General features: G+C 52.2%; 1 protein-coding gene across 1 annotated transcript in view; it reads left to right on the forward strand.

The window, feature by feature from the left end:
• LOC311182543 (olfactory receptor 7G3-like) overlaps window positions 1–17018 on the forward strand; it is a gene marked incomplete at both ends in the record, with an annotated part of 735701 nt that overhangs the window by 668427 nt on the left and 50256 nt on the right. The gene's annotated exons all lie outside the window — the stretch shown is intronic.

Consider the following 17018-nt stretch of genomic DNA (forward strand, 5'->3'; position numbering starts at 1 on the left):
AGGGCCTATCCTCATGACCTACTTTAACTTAATTATCTTTTAAAGACTATCTCCAAATATAAGTCACCTGAGGTACTGAAAGTTAGGGCTTCAACATGAATTTGGGGGCACATAGTTCAGCCCCTAACATTTGACTGAGATGAAATGTTGATCTTAGTGCAGATTGGACATGTGAGGACCATTCTCTCAGGGGCACAGACACGGCCACCCAGTGATGTGTGGCGGGAGGACTGGGAGGCCAGAGGACACTAATCCATCCAGTCCGGGCAGTCAGGGAAGGCTTCCTAGAGGAGGTGAAGTTTGAATTGAGAATGAAAATGAAGTCAGGGAAGGGAAGGTGGCGCAGTGGAAACAGAGACGAGAGAGTGGAATGGCATCTGCGTGTTCAGGGGCGACATGATCTGCCGGCCATGGCCTTGAAGGTCACTGTGGATCTGGGCTCCTGCTGGAGCAATGGGAAACTGCAGAAGGAACCAGTTAATGTTGGAGATGAGGTGCTCCGGGGGGGGGGGGGGTTCCAGGGAGGGGCCTGGGTGGCAGGTACATGAGTAGGTTGGGCATAAGCCCCAGCCCCCTCCACAGAGCACTGTTTTCCATTCTGTCCCCTCCTGGGGTAGAACCCATTCAAGGCTGGGACCACAAGACTGTGGGCAAAGATGACTCCCGGAATCTTACTGAGCCCACTACTGCCGTCTTAGCCCTGACTGGAGGTCATTTATCCTCTTGAGAGTTCAGGGAAATCTAAGGACACTCGGTCAGGAAAAATTGTACATACATTTTCGCAGGCATGGGCACTTGTGAGTCAGCACTTGCACTTCGAGGGTTTAGGTGAGACTCCTACCAGGGCAGAGACACGTGCAAGGTGCCCAGAGCAAGTGGGTCAGCCAGACCCTGTGACGGCGCGCCCTGGACGCACTGTTTGCCTGCCCAGCCTGGACAAGAAATTAGTTTAACTATTGGGAGACAGAGGGAACGGGTGGGAGATGGTTTTGAAGTTTAATATTTAAACTCTAGAGAAACCAGTTTTCCTCCAGGATCCCCTCATGTGGGGAGGGGCTGTGGGCACCAGGGGGCGCTGTGGCTCAATTCAGTTTCTTTGGTTTACTGCGTCTGTAACCAAGCTTGGGTGACCCTAATTAGAGACCACAGGGAAGTAGGTCACCGGTCATTCAGTAGTTCTGTTGCAACAAAACTGTTCCTTAAACTGCCGCCACCTCTCCCCCCTCAGTATAGCTAGATGATGCTGTCATGTGTCCGGTATATGGACCTTCTGATTCTACAGATATTTCCAGGACCCTTGAGGGGGTGTTATCAAGCTCTGTGTCGGGGCTTCATGGGCATTAAGCAGATGTCTCAAAACCCTCCTGTGAGAATGAGCCAGTCTTCCTCTCTCTGTCCTGTGCAGTCCCTCCCCCAGCTCCACTTCCCTCTGGCTTCTTCAGCCACTGCTGCTCATGGACAAAACTGCAGACTTGCTCCTGTTTCTCAAACATTCCACACTGTTCCTGCCTCAGGACCTTTGCATCTGCTGTCTTTGCCTGCAATATTCTTCATGCCCCTCTGTCTTTCCCATCTTAGCTCAAAGGTCACCACCACCTTCGCAAGGACTCTGCTTTACATCCTTGGGGCATTTTGCATTTTTCATGACTTGGTGTGTTTTTTTTTTTGTTTTTTTAAAGATTTATTTACTTATGCATACAAGAACTGGGGTGTAGGCCAGAGATGCGGGAGTGAGAGGATTCACCAGAGACAGAATGAGGAGCAGAACAGGCGGATTGACTGAAATCCATTGCTGAGGGGAGCAGCAGGGAGACAGGAGAAGTTTGCTGCACCCTGTGGGTTTCTCCCTTCCAGGGATTGAACTCAGGCCACAGTGGCTGGTGATAGCTTAATAGCACTGAGACTTGAACCCCAACTTGGTGTGTTTTATTTTGGGTTCTCTTCCTTTCGCAGGGGAATGGATTGGTGCTTCCTTGTGACCTCATAGAGCTTGGTCCTCAGCATCTCTGCTTCCCACTCCCACCCTGCGCTTCTCTGCAGACAGGTGGTTAGTGCCACAGCCTGGATCCGTTAGGGGGAAAGGATGTCCTGAGCTAATTCTAGTAAGTCCCCTTTAAGCACGCGGGTGAGGACCCACTGTCAGGCAACCGGTTTTATATTGGAGCTGCCCTGTAACAGAACCATTGCTGGTCCTGCCATCCACGGGTGGGACTGGGTGCTTTGTGTTGCAGCTGCTCAGGGACCCTGTGATGTGAAGTGATTGGTAGGTTGGGGGAGATGTCCTCTGGTCACCCCCCCTCCAACTCTTGCATAAAATGTGAGCAGCCATTGATTTCTACCACCTGGATCCATTTGTTTCTTGAGGATTATTTCCAACCACATCGTTCCATCTGGCTGGGGGCCTTCTTGGAAGAACTGCCCCTTAGCAGCTAGTTGGTTTGTACAGGAAGCAACCTGACCTATTTTCTTATGTCTATTTGTGGGGTTTCCCAGGAGGCAGCTGGACACGTGAGCTCTGCAGAGAGACCTGGGGTATAGACAGACCCTGGGGTCACCGGTGGTTACAGTATAAGCTCAGAGGAAGCACCCACGAATCACCAGCTGCAGTGATAATAATAATAATTTTGTTGTAATAGCTATATTATTATTATTCTATAATATCCACATAATATTAGTGTATATTATAATAATATGCTATTGTGTAATATTATTTAACACTAACAGAGTCCAACCTTGGTCTCACTGTGTGCTCAAGAGGGTCTCACAAGGTGAGACTCAGTGCTCTCAAGTTCTGAGGGCACTTCTGACACGCGAGAGCACCATGTTTTTTAGGCCAGGAGCCTCACAGGAAGTGATGGGAAGCAGGTTGGTGTCCTTGAGCTGCCTGCCTGCAGGAGGGTGGGGGTGAAAGACCTGCTGGGCAGCCAGTGGGTAGAGAAGTGAAAGCCAAGGAAGAACTGGAGGAAGAAGTGCCCCAGGCAGGAAGAGGAAGTGACTGATGCAATGAGGAATCCAGACATTGAGGGAGCAGGGGAACTTCCCTTTTCTAAATTTCTTGTAAAGTTGCTTAAAGTCTTAAACACAAGTTAGCCAACAGTTGCTGAAAAGAACATTGTGAAAATGTGTCCAGGCGAGGAAACTGCCCTTGGTGGGGCGGGGAGTGGGGGGAAGGTGCTGCTCCTGGGGGCTCAGAGATGGGGTCCCCTGGCTGGGGCAGGCAGCAGGACAGGAAGGGGAATTCCTGGACCGGGGCCACCAAGGTCCCTTCGTGGCCACTCTGTCTCAATCCCCATCGGTGGCCAGGGAGATTCTGGAACAACAGTCCAAGGCAACATTGCTGAAGTATTTGCCTTGGTGCCGTGCCCGCTCTGAGAGGCCTGCACAGGCTCAATGAGGGACACGCCTGGTGGAATAAATAAGACAGCCAGATACTGTGTGACCTCACACTTGGGATCTGTTCACCCCCAGCTTTATCGACATATAATTGACATATGACAATGTGTACTTTGAAGGTTGTACAACAGCATAATTTCATAATTGTGTATATTGGAAAATGGCGGCATGAGAAGGGTTGTTAACACATCCGTCTCCTCACACAGTTAGAGGGGTTTGTGCTGGGAGAAGGGCGTGAGAACTGAAAAAATGACTTTCTTAGCAACTTTCTAATACACAATACAGTATTGTCAGGCAGTCACTGTGCTGTAAACGTGGGATCGAAAAGTGTGAGACTCGCAGAAGCAGATAAAAGGGTGCTGCCCAGGGCCCGGGGTGAGGGTGGGGAGATGTCACGCCAAGAATATAAAGTTCTGTCCAAAAGATGAACATGTTCTGGGGACCTGGAGTGCACCCCATAATGAAAGTTTAACAATATTGTATTATGTCCTTGAAAGGTGCTAAACAGTTCTTGCCATAAAAAAACCCACCTGTAATTATGTGAGGTGCAGGAGGTGCTGACTAACTTCATGCGGTAAGTGACGTGGTCCTTTCATAACCTATGCATGTATCACATCATCACTACACCTCACATTTAAGCGTGTTACATGCCAATCACACCTCTGTGCAGCTGGGGGAGACCCTTCATCATCGCTGAGGCCCTGTGAGCTCATTACTAAGAACACTCCCATTTTATAGATGGGAAAACTGAGGCCCAGAGGTGTGTAGCTGCTTGCTCAAGGCACACAGGTGCTGCAGGACCCCTAAACCTTCTCGAAGGTCTACCTTTGTTGCTGGGAAGAAAGGTAGGAAGAGGCAGGGAGACAGCCATCCTGGGTGGCAGGGCCCCAAGAGTCGTGTTGGGCAGGGGTGAAGGGGTGTTCCACAAAACTTTCTGCCCCCCCTTACTTTGCCCTCCATGTGTCCCTCCCATCCGTGTAACCCCCACCCCATGGTGCGGGTAGGAGAAAGTCTTGGTTAAAAGGACTTTAACTTGGGAGCAGAAGTTTTCCTTCTCAAAAGAGACTCAACCTCACCCAGCATCAGTTTCCTCATTTCTGAAACTGCATGGGGCTATTATAAAGTTATAATAATATAATTAAGTTATTATAAGTTATTATATTAAGTTATTATAATATAATTTGGGGGCTGGGGGCACTAGGCATGTGGCAGATGATGGAGTTTTGTAGAGCGCAGGGTCCTTGGGTTCACCCTGGGAAAGCTTCGCCCAGAGATCCTGTTTCAGCGGCACATGGCGAGTTTCCCGGGCAAGTTTCTCCACAAGACACAGACGTTATATATAAAGAGCAGGTTTATGAGGGAAAAGGAAAGGGACAGGTTTGCTGAGAGAGGCCTGCATGGTTGCAGACGGGCGGCCTTGAGAACTGCCTCCGCAGAGGGAGGTCGGTGAAGAGAAGACCCAGCAGGTGCAGGTCACAGGCAGGCAGGAGGCTGCTGCCCTGCCGAGGGAGAGAGTTGGTGAAAAGAAGCACCTCCATAGTCACAGGAGGGCAGACGGAGGGCTGCCCATTGTGGGGGCTGTTAGGGTTTATCATCTTCAGGGAGGGGCTCACCTTTGTGGGTGGATGGTTTGTGCCCCTGACACTCCTTATAGCAGTCTGATAGTTTCTGGGTGTTGCACCTCCTGATCTGGGCGTTGATGCCTAAGGGTCTTGGCTTCTATTAATGGCTTATGCTAATCCCTTCTACCCCCACCTCCTTGTGTGAGTTAGATTCTTGACCTTGTATCTCCTTTCCAGTTTTTCTGTTCTTATCCTCCATCAGTGGAGACTGACGAGTTGGGGGTACAACTCAGTGTTATCCCAGGATGCTGTGGTCAGACACTCCCTCCTTCGACTCCCACCACCATCCCCTTTTATTCAGTTCCTCGATTTTTGGAGGACAAGGGTATGGGCTACTGCAGAACCACCCCTCCCGTTTTCTCATTACTCCAGTAATGAGAATATTTTATTTCTGTTATTTTTTGTAAAAGAAAAAGGCTGAGAATATTCTCAGAGAGCATTGCTTTTTTAAAACAGGAAAAGCAAAGGGGGGACAGCAGATGTGGCCATCCAGGGGTCCAGGGAGAACCCACCCCCAACCTACACATGTCAGGGGGAAAGGATGTCCTGAGCTAATTCCACACAGGCTTTGTGGACGCCACCCCCGCTCCAGACCAAAGCCATTAAGACACTGGGAGAGACAAATCCCATCACCACCAAAGGGAAGATGGCTGGGACCTGAGGGTGAAGTTAATCAGCCAGGTTTGCTATAAGGCCCACCAGACACGTGGGCCTTGGGGTCGCTCTCACCTCCTGGCTTCATTGCTCTTGGCTCACCGCCAGCTCTCAGAGTGCCTTTTGGGATTCCAGGTCGGCAGATTGGGTAGGACACGTTTAAGACTTTATCTCCCACTTCTCTCCCTGAGCTGTACATTTCCTCATTTCCCCTTCCCTTGTGAATTAACCTTCTGTGTGCGCCTGCAGCAGGGTATTAAGTCCCTTTTAAGCGTGCCGGTGAGGACCCACCGTCAGGCAACCTGTTTTATATCGGGGCTGCCCTGTATCACACACACACACACACACACACACTTCTTGGGCTGAAATGTATGGGTCCTGGAGCCAGTCCACCTGGGTTCAGATCCCAGCTCTTCTACCCACCTGTTCTGTGGCCCTGGGCAAGTCACTTGTGCTCTCTGGGCCTCAGGCTGTCCTTTTGGGAACTGGAGATAATAATCATCTCTTTCTGATTGGGTGGTGGTGATTAAATGAGTCATGTGCGAACTGAATTGCTGAATCCAGGGTTAAGCATTCAGCAGTAGTAGATGGGGTCATTTTAGAACTCACCATGGAGCCCAGAGTGAAAGATTTATCTTATCGTATTTGCTAAGGAGGCAAGAGGCTCTAGGAGCCAGGGGAATATTGAGAGCTGGGAGTAAGTCTCTGCAAAAGAAACTTTGGGGGACTTTTCACACCCACCCTCAGGCTCTGGCTGCTCTCCCCCCAGTGGGCCCTGCCAGAGCCACCCGCCAGTCGCCTCTGCGAGAGGGGCTGCCAGCAGCTCTGACTTCTGCTCTGCGAAGGGGCAGGGACGTCTCGGCGAGGGTCTGGCTCTCCAGCTCTTTGCCAAAGAAAGCCAGCAGGGTTCCAGGGCTTTTACTTTTATCTCCTGTCACTCCTGTGAGGCCCGAAACAAGGGCCGATGGGTCTTTTCTGATTTGGCGGAGCCCTCTGTCCTCACCCTGTCACCAGGTCAGGGAATCATCCTCCGGCAGGGCCACCAGCCAAGTGCAGGCAGCCTCGGGGGACAGTCTCCCACTGCAGACATTCATGTAGGAACAGCTTCTATCTTCCTAGGGACACTGGCCCCCTTGTTAAAGTAACCCCTCAAGGACAGGCATGATTAACAGAGAACAACCTGGTGCAGTCAGGCTTGGTCTCCAGGCCACAGTGCCCAGGAAAGGCAGCCTTGGGGGTGTAACTGGGTGGTCCCCAGGAAAAGGGGATGTTCCAGGTTCCTTGCTCCACCCAAAGGAGGGTGGAACTGAGCAGGGAGGAGATGAAGCTGGAGGGGAGATTGAAGAGGGAAGGAAGCAAGATGGAGAGCCAGAAGGAGACCTGGAGGACGCGGGTGAAGTGGAGAGACATGTGGAGAAGCTGCGCTTGCTTCTTGGTCCTGGACGGGTTGAAACAGATGTGGGTGAGAGACCCGTGGGGAGGGTAACGATGGCAGCATAGATCTGGATTTTAATTTTGCTCTTTTCCTCCCAGACTTGTCTGGCTGTTTCTGACCCTTCACTATGGGTCCGTCCCCCTCCCCCCGCCCCGCCCCCACTCCCGGAAAGTGCCTTAGACTTGAGGCAGGCTCTCCGGCCTTGCTTTGGGCCAACCCTGTTTGGCTGGACACTTACCCATGAGGAGATGGGCAACTTTGGGTGCTAGATTTGGAAATTATCTTCTTTGTCTTTTCTATATCACACACTAATTTTATTAAAGTTCCTTTCTATTAAAGGTCTTATATGTTTTGTCTTGATGCGGCAGATGGCAGAACCTATCTAGAGCGGTCAGGTTTGGGGGTTCTGGGGCGCCCTTCTCCCTGCCCTGTAACAGGGGGAGGGCGATCCCCAGGTGACTTCAGGCTGCAGGGAGGCCACTTCCTTCAGATCTTTGGGAAACTCCTTTTTTTCCTGGTTATGATTAATTTTTTTTAAGTCTATGGCCACACAACTATGCATTTATAGAAACTCAGAACTAGGGTGAATTTTACTCTATGCAAATTACACCTGACTTAAAGAAAATGGTTCTGGGTAGGGGGAAGAGCTGGTGCAGCAGGCAGGAAGACACTTTTCTCATACTGCATCCAGCCGAACACTTGAGACAGACACATTGTGTTGTACAGAAATTGTACTTCAGTAAAATGGGTTATAAAATTCTTAAGTATCTGGTTGTTATCTTGGACCCAGCCTTGGCATTTTAAAAAAAGATAGATTTATTTATGCATACAAGAACTGGGGTGTAGGCCAGAGATGTGGGGGGTTAGAGGACTCACCAGAGATAGGATGGGAAGCAAAACAGGCAGATCCAGTGAAATACACTGCTGAGGGGAGCAGCAGGTGAGGCAGGAGAGGTCTGCTGCACCATGTGGATCAGCAACCTGGCTGGGGATTGAACTCAGGACACAGTGGCTGGCAGCAGGTTGATAGTGGTGAGACTTAGCCCCTGTGCCACCAGAGAGGCCCAGCCTTTGGATTTTATTAGCTAACATTAGAGCCATAAAATTGAGACCAGCAGAGTTTGGTTTTACTGGTAAAAATCAGGGAGAATAGGAGGATTTTATTATTTTCTTAAAGAGAATTAAGGGGTAGACAGCCCTTTCCTTCTACTGAGCCGAGGATTTCAAACTGAGTTCCCAGGGAATCCTAAGGGTTCCACTCACCCCTGCTTGTCACCCAACCTGTGGTCAGGGCTGCCGATTTCTTCTGCATCCTTCAGAAGTATTTATCTGAAAAGTTAAAATTAAATGGTGTGAGAAATAAGAGCTGGCAATAAATTATTTTTGCAGTTCCCAAGCTACCCTGTGCCCCCAGCATCTGTTACTTCAAGGAAGGGTGACTTGGGGTGTAGGTTGGGGAGAGCCCATGAGATTTGTTTATCCCAACCAGGCTCTGTCTTCCTGCCTGACTAGTCTTTCAGTCCTTCAACGCCAGTGCACTCTCCTACCCGAGGCCCTGAGGCACACAGTTTCCTCCACCCAGGGCACCCTCCGCCCGCCCCCCCCCCCCCCGTTCTCATGGCTAACTCTTGCTCATCCTCCAACTTCTACTCACCCCCAAACCTTCCTGGATTCACCCACTTGCATCCAGATTCTCACAGAATCAGGTTTCTCTCCTTCAGGGCCCAAATGACAAGCAGACTTGGAGGCTGAGCTTTCAGATACTGGATTTTAAACTTTGCATGATTTTCATATGTCACTAAATACTGAAACTTTCCCCAGGAATTTATACATATAAAAACTGGCAGTTTCTCAAAAAAGTTAAACACAGGATTGCCACATGAGCCAGCAATTCCACTCCTGGAACATGTTACCCTAGAAAATGCAAAATAGGTGCTCAGAGATGTTCGTAGACGCATCATTCACATAGCCAAGAGGTGGAAACAAACTGCCCATGAATAGGTAAGTTGATTCACAAAATGGGGTATAAACATAAAATAGAATATTAAACTTAAAAAGGATTGTTATGCGACAGGGAGAGGGGCACCCCAAAACCCCCAACCCTGTCTGCTCTAAACAGGTTCTGCCATCCGCCACATCAAGACAAAACATACCCCAGTGCATAAGACTTTCAATGGAAAGGAACTTCAATACAATTAGTGTGCGACGCAGAAAAGGGGAAGAATATAGTTTCCAAATCAAGCACCCGGAGTTCCCCCTCCCCACGTGGGTCCAGCCAAATAAGTTCAGCCCAAAGCAGGCCCACTGAGGCCCTCCTCCTCCCTGCCCTGGGGCTGCCACTGTGTACAGGCCAGTGCTTTGTGGATGATGCCAGTCAGCAGAAGATCCAGGATGGCACTAGCTCCCTAATTGAGGACCCCCACATCCAACCCTGGCAGGAGCCTCAGAGCCCCCTCTGAGTCTTGGCATGGGTGAACATCAGGCCGGATGCAGACCCTACCCCTAGCAGGAAGAAATCTGAACCCCAGCCCCAACCAAACCTCAACCTCAACCCCAAACTAACCCTAGCCCAGCCCCAAACGAACCTCAGCCTCACGTCTCACTCGATCATGACTTTCACCCTGACCACATCCTGATCTCAGGCAGCTCCTTTGCTTCTAACAGCTCCAAACCCTCCTTGCTCCAAAACACCCACTGCAAGAGGCTTCGCGGAGGTGGTCAGCTCCCATCACCTGGGCTCTTCCTCCACCAGGGCCTGGACCCCCTGGGCCTTCTTCAGGGGAGTCTCTCATGCCCTGCATTGGATACTGCACTGGGGGCAGTGGCCCCACGGTCCCATGAAGTAGGCCACTGAGCTGGCGGGGGGTGGGGGGTGCCAACCCGGCCTCTGAGCCCCCTGGGGGAGAGGGGACTGGGCTGCAAACAAACCCCAGGGAGACGCCAGAGAGGTGGTTACTCTGCGCTCTTTTGCGAATTTGGTGTGCTTGTGGGGCTGGTGCTGGGGGGTGGCTTTTCTGGTGGCTCCACAAAATTGGGGCACATAGACAAGGCAGGGGACCACAACTTTCTTCTGCCCCACCTGCCTTCCCCTTGCATTGTCCTCCCCCTCTGCCTCTGAGAATGGAGTGTAGCTTCCTCTAAGGATACCCACACCCAAGGCTCCTGGCCTCCTTCATGAGTGGAAGTGAGTCTTGCCTCGAGGCCGCCTCAGATCCCTGGAAGCTACCAGGTTATTCTCCTTGCCCTCCCGCCACCCCTCCCCCAGTTTTCTTCCAAGGTCTGGATCCATGTAGGACAGGGACTGTGCCCCCAACCTGCTCACCCTCCAGAACCCAAGCCCCCCCAACCTCAGGTCAGGTCAGGGTGGAGCTCTGAGTCAGCTCCCAGCCCAGAGTGCGGAGTCCCTACCTTTCACATCCCCTCCCTGCTCATAAAGGACCCCCCAAGGCCCATACGAAGCCAGGTGGAGGGCAGGTAGGGGTCTTCCACAGGTGCCTGCTGCGGTCACAGACCACACATGGCGTCTTCACACGTGCAGGTGCAGTCCCAGTACTGTGACTGTGGGCGGACCGGGGCGGGGTGGGGGGGGTGCACACCCTTGGGAATGCTGGGATCAGAGAACACAGGGCAGGGCCATGTTTGTTCTTTGGGGTATTCCTAGCTCTCAGGAGAGAGCATGTACACACACATGCTATATGTACACCGTCACACATGGCCACACGCACACATACACAATCCTGTTACCACAGTCACAGACACAGTGTCCCATAGGCACAGTGTACACAGCAGAGCATCTTGAAGCACTAAGGCATGCCCAGGAGGAGGGTGGACACAGGGGCACTTAGATGCCCCACTCTTATGCTTCCAATGTCAAATCCTCACCCCAACTGGGATGACACTGGTCCAAGTCTGGACTCAAAGGCCTAGAAGGCAACCCCAGCATCCTGTACCCCCCTTCCATGGGGACACAAGTCTAGGTCATTCAGGATCCAGTTCCCTGGGAGTCATAAAACCCACCCATAAGAGATGCAGACACAGGCTCGGTGTCCAGTCTTGAAAGGCACCCCCGACTCAAATATCACAGCCCCCAGCAGCACTCCTGGGGCTGGGGAATGGGTGATGGGGTGGGGTCCTAGTTTTCAGGATGTTTGGACTCTCTTCCCACTGCCACCTCCCCCTCCCCCACTGTCACCACTCCCTGATAGCTCAGCTCTGTCTGTATAAGTACCGCGCGCTATAACCGATTGCGCCACTGGAGCTCCGATGATAGCTCAGCTCTGTCTGATCTTGAGCCATGTGCTCAGGTCAAGAGCACTCCGGGTGCACATGGAACCCACCCAGATCCCAATCCAGGGATTCCCCTTCCAGATTCTCCTCCTAGCCCTCTGTGGCCTTTGGGTTGGTGTGGGCTACTGAGTCAGAGTGTGTCCAGGACTACAGAGGGTGAGTCTAGTACCTTGCCCGACCCATTCCATGTCTGATGTGGGGCAGGGGGAGCACTCATTCCAAGATCCTGACACAATTATCCCCCTGTATCTGTACCCCAAGATAGGGCCCTTCAGAGCTTTCAATTCACATGCAATCATCTGCCTGCCCCAAAAGGCAGACTTGTACTGGCAAGCCTTCTTCTGCAGCTTCTGTTTCTTCACATGCCAACAGTCCAGCCCCTTGTGATGGCCAAGCTGCAAGACCTCACTTCAAGCCGGCTTGAGCAAACGTAAAAGGAAGTTCCTGGCTCGTTAAACCAAGAGTCCTAGTGTTGTAAGGACAGGTTCAGCTATGGCTGGATCCAGGATCTCAAATGAAGTCTCCTGGACTTGACTTCTTCCCTAGTCTGCTCTTCTCAGAGTTAGCTTCACCATCAAGCAGATTCTCCCCTGTGGAACTTCCAGTTTAGATTCTCCCTATCTGGCAGCCACATCAGAGGAGACACAAGGAAAAGGGAAGTCCAGTCCCCCCTAGCCCTCACTGCGTTAATACAAAAGTCCCAGAGCCCAGTTTCATTGGCTTGTCTGCCACATATGCCCACTCCCTGTGCCAAATCTTAGGTTCTAATTGGTAGGATGTGGATCACATGCCCTTTTTAACCCAATCCCTGCTTAGGACCTCCTTCTTCCTTAAAAGAAAATTGAGACTTGTCATTCCATGAAAGGGACTGATCAGGCAACCCCACCGAGCTTTCTCAGGCCACCAGGATGCAGGCACACTGCTGTTTTTTAATAAATCCAAACATTGGCGGTAGAGCTTAGCCCCATCTGAGCCAGGAAAATATTCAAAGCTGTGCCCCACCCCCTGCTTCTGTCCATTAGAGCAGGACCTGCTTCCTCCTGGTTGGGGTCTTGTGGCTGTTACTTAGATGGGGATTGGTGGCCCAGCTGCTGGCTTTTTGCTGAGGCTGGAGAGGAGTGTCTCTCATCACTCCAAAACCCATCTTCCTTGAGTGGACAAGCATGGCAAGGGTTTAGGAACAGAAAATCACCTCACCTAATCTTGACAGTCCATTCCAAAGTTATCTCAAACTTAATCACATAGTTTAAAAGCTGAGCACACTCACTTCCTGAACACAATCAGAAAGCCTTTCACATTTTTCCAAAGGGGAGAAAACAGTAACAACGACTAGACCCTAGCTGGCTGGTACAGCAGCCATCCAGCACTTGACATGTGGCCAGTGCGAACTGCCCTGGGCCTGGAGTGTAAATACACATTTGATTTAAGTTAAATATCTCAATTATTTATAAATACCATCTACATGCTGAAGTGACCATGTTTCGGGTATGTTAAATAAAATAGGCAATAAAAATTAATTTAGCCTGTCTCTTTTTATCTCTTTAATGTGCCTGCTAGAAAATTGTTCATTAGACATGTGGTTTACATTAGATTTCCCTTGGAAGGCACTGCTTTAGACTTTGTCTCTTTTTTATCCTATTTTTTTAACTTTTTTTTTTAATTTTTTTTTATAGAGGCATGTTTTATTTATTTATTTGTTTGTTTGTTTTTGTTTATACAAGCACTGGGTACAGTCAGAAGCGCGGGAGGGTGAGAGAATTCACCAGAGCCAGAGCGGGGAGCAGAGCAGGCAGAAGGACCGAAGGACACTGCTGAGGGGAGCAGCGGGCGGCAGGAGAGGTCTGCGCGCCATGTGGGACCCTCCTCTGGTGGCCGGGGAGCAGCCGGGGATCAAACCGGCGCCGCAGAGGCCGCAGGCAGCTTCGCAACCCAGCGCTCAACCGCTGCGCCACTGGGGAGGCCCTATCCTATTTTCAAATACAGACAAAGTGAACTTTAGGCCCCTGTGAATGCATGAACATGCATTTTTCTCTGGGTAACCTTGGGTAGAAGTACACAGTTGATCTCCTGATATGTGTGTGGGCAGATTTGTAGATAAGGGTCTCCTGGAGAGTGCAAATATGGGAATGTGAGTCTGGGTAGGAGAGCAGATATGTGGATGAGAGTTGGTGTTTCCAAATATTTCTCCATCTGGGGTTCCAGGCTGAGTGGAGACTGCATTTCCAAAGTTAAGTGAAATCAGGGGATGGGCCACAGAGTCATCCCGGCCCAGATGTGGGTGTGTGTTAGGCCATTGCCTCACATCTGTTCCTTCCCTCCATGGGGACTTGAAAAAAATAGAGCTTCTTGGGTGGAGCTGAGATGGGAAACTGGGGTAGGGGAGAAAGCTGTGGGGGACCTGCCTCCAAGCCTGGCTACCCCTACCTAAGAGGCAGGGCTCTGAGATGCCACGACAGCTCACCTTGGTGAGCTTCATGCAAGCACACACACTGCAAGGTTCCTGGCCTTTTTAAAAATTGTTTATTTTTATTGAACATAATTGACAGAGAACATTGTGTAAGCTTAAGGTATAAAATATGCTGATTTGATCCATTTATATGTAAATACGAGTACCACCTAGCTCACGCCCCTGTTACAGGCTCCTGACCCTTCCAGTCTGCCCCCAGGTCTAGGCCCCTCTTCTTGGCCCTCCCTGGGACTTCTGCTCTCCTAAGACCCTCTTGATCCAGGGGGAGAGGGAGGATATCTCAGGGTGCAAGGTCCTGGATCCCTGAAAAGAGGACTCTGATCCCTCCTTCCCCTCTACCCCCAAGATTTCTTCATCTGCCTCGACACACCTTCTGGTGGGCGGGGATGTGTGGACAAACTGGCTGGCTGGGGACCATGGTGGCTGGGGAAATCCACATGAACCAGGAAGTCAAGATGCAGGCGGCAGCCTCCAAAGACAAGAGACCGGGGGTCCCGGAAAACAAAGATGGTTAGGCACCTGCGGGTGGGAGGGGATAGGTGAAGTAGGGAGGTTGGGATAGGAGAGGTAAAGGGCTGAATATGGAGGCCAGAGGGCACCACCCCCTGCCCAAAAACTGTGTGTGTGTGTGTGTGTGTGTGTGTGACTGAATGCTCATATACAGACCCTCTCCCCAAGTAGCAGATCTTAGTTCCTTATTTCTTACCCCCAGAAATTTGAGTTTGGTGAACCAAGAACTCTGAGCCCCCATCCTTACTCAGAGCTCTGGGCATGTTTCCACAACCCCACCCACAGTTGCAGATGACCCCGCTTATGAGAATATCACCTTGACCTTCAGAAAGCAAGACAAGTCAAAAGGCAGTGATGTGCTACCCAAGAATCAAGGTAAGCAGCACCCTGCCAGGGGGTGGGGTGGGGCGAGGGGATAGACTCAATGGCAGAGTGTGCTGTCAGGCTGGTGTGGGACCGTGGTGGGGGCTGTGGAGTTGGTGATGGTGGTGTTGACTACGCTGCTGGAAGTGGTGGTGAAAGTATGGGTGACAGTACTCTGTGACTGGGGGGATTGGGAGGAACAGGGGACAGTGTTGAGGGTGCTGATGAGCCCTGGTGATGGGGACAATCAAGGGCGTGGGTGTAAGTGGGAGTTGGCGACTATTCGGACAATCGCTGGCTGTGCTGTTGGTGGTCGAGGTGGCCAACAGCACTGGGAGCGGGTGTAGGTGCTATTGACAGAGCTGTTGGTGGTGTTAAGAGTCAGTGCTAATGGCCTGACCTGGCCTCTGCCCCAGTCCCAGGCAGATCCAGATCACCCCCTGATGGGGCCAAGGTACCCCCCTGGCTGTACAGAGCTATCCTGAGCTTGTATGTTTTCCTGGCGCTGACTTTCACCTTCTGCATCATCCTCTTGGCCTTGGTCCTGGTGAAGAGTGAGTGGGCGAGTTTTGCTGTTTTATTTTTGATGGCAGGGGAGAGGTCTGGGACAGTGGCGGGGGGGGGGGTCCTCAGGAGCTGTTGTCACCTGCTTTCCTTCCCTGACTCCCTCTGCCCTTCCCCACCTTGCTCCAGTGCTGCAGAATTGAGGTGCTTCAAGGGTTTTCCTATCTCCCCCTCCCGACACTGAACAGGTGATAAGCTGTCAGGGCAGCTGCAGAACTTGGAGAGGGAGCTTCAGAATGGTGAGGAGGGGCCTGAGGGTGGCCCAAGGGGCCCGGGTGGGGGCAGGGAAAGTGATGACGCCACAACTCCCATCCCCCTCACCCCCTCAGCCTCCAGCTCCATGCAAAACTACCAGGCAAGGCAGCAGCAAACCTGGAGCAAGGTCCAGGAGAGGCTCTATGAGACCAAGAAGGACATCGCCATGGTTCTCAGCAACGTCGGGAGTGGGAATGAGAAACTGAAGTTGCTGTCAACAGGTGTCTGGGCAGACCTCACGCGGGTGCCGGGCTGGGTTCTGGGGAACAGAGGCTGAGGAACGGCCAGGGCCCCACCCTCCTAAAGCTCAGGGTCTGGAGAGGTGGTGGGCACTGCCCTCTGAGTCCTTCAGGGGATATATAAATCCTGCTGGGCACCCCAAGTTGGGGTTGGGCAGAGAGGGGCTTCCAATGAAAATGAGGACCTGTCTGAGCACCGCCCCCAAACTTCCTCCTGTCTCACCCTGCCTCCCAGATATAAATCAGATCAAGAATAAATTAGAGAGTATCTCCAATTCGCTGCAGAAGTCACAGTCAGGTAAGTTGAGGCTGGTTGGGGGTGGGGAGGAGTCCCGAATTGGCCCCAGCTTCTCTCCCAGAGGTGGGAGGTGCCTAACCCCAGGTGTCCACCCCACCAGGGTCCACAACTCAATAAATGAAGACATCCCACGCCAGGCTGCAGCTTGGAGGGTGGGGTTGCACCTCCAGTAAAGACTGAACACGAGCCCCAGCCTGGCCTGACCCTGTTCTTCATCCACAGACAGAAAACCGCTGTGGTGGTGTGAGTGCGGTGGGTGTGTCCTGGCGGTGCATGCGTGTGCGCAGCAGCAGAGGGGGCGTCCCGGAGCTCCTCAGGAGGGCTGGGGGGGGGCGCGGGACGTGGGCGCCACGGGCGTCCGCTGCGTCACTGCACGCGTGTGCCCGGCCCTGGGCTGATGCGCGCCTCGGGGGTGCCGCGCGTGAGCGAGGGGCCGCCTCCCTGCCGTGTCGCCTGTGACTGTGCTGTGCACGTGTGAGTGTCGTGTGTGAATACGCGGGCAGCGCAGGCCTGGCTCGCTGGGACTTGGGGGGGGCGCCCTGGCACTACCCGTGCCCACAGGTGTGTGTCCATGTGACTGCGCCTGATGATGTCGCCAGCCGAGTTCGGAGCACGTGCACACGCCCGGCCCTTTGTGTCTGCACCCACGTTTTGTGATTCATGAAGATAAAAGCCCCGGGAAAACAATGCGTCTTTCAGATCTGCTACTGGGTGACGGGGGTACTTCGCAAAGTGGTGGGGGCGGTCTAGAAACGTTAGGACTTGGGGGAACGGGGAAGTCATCCTGTGAACATGGGGCATGATGCTAAGGGACCTGGAATGGAAACCCCGGCGGGTCCCTGTGTGTCCAGGAAGGCGGGCCCAGAGAGTGACCGAGTTCCCGCCGCCCCCAGTGTGTGCCCAGGAGGGTTCAGGGCTTGTGGTGTGAGAT

This window comes from Talpa europaea, assembly GCF_964194135.1.
Source record: "Talpa europaea genome assembly, chromosome: 12".
In the NCBI taxonomy this organism is placed as follows: Eukaryota; Metazoa; Chordata; class Mammalia; order Eulipotyphla; family Talpidae; genus Talpa; species Talpa europaea.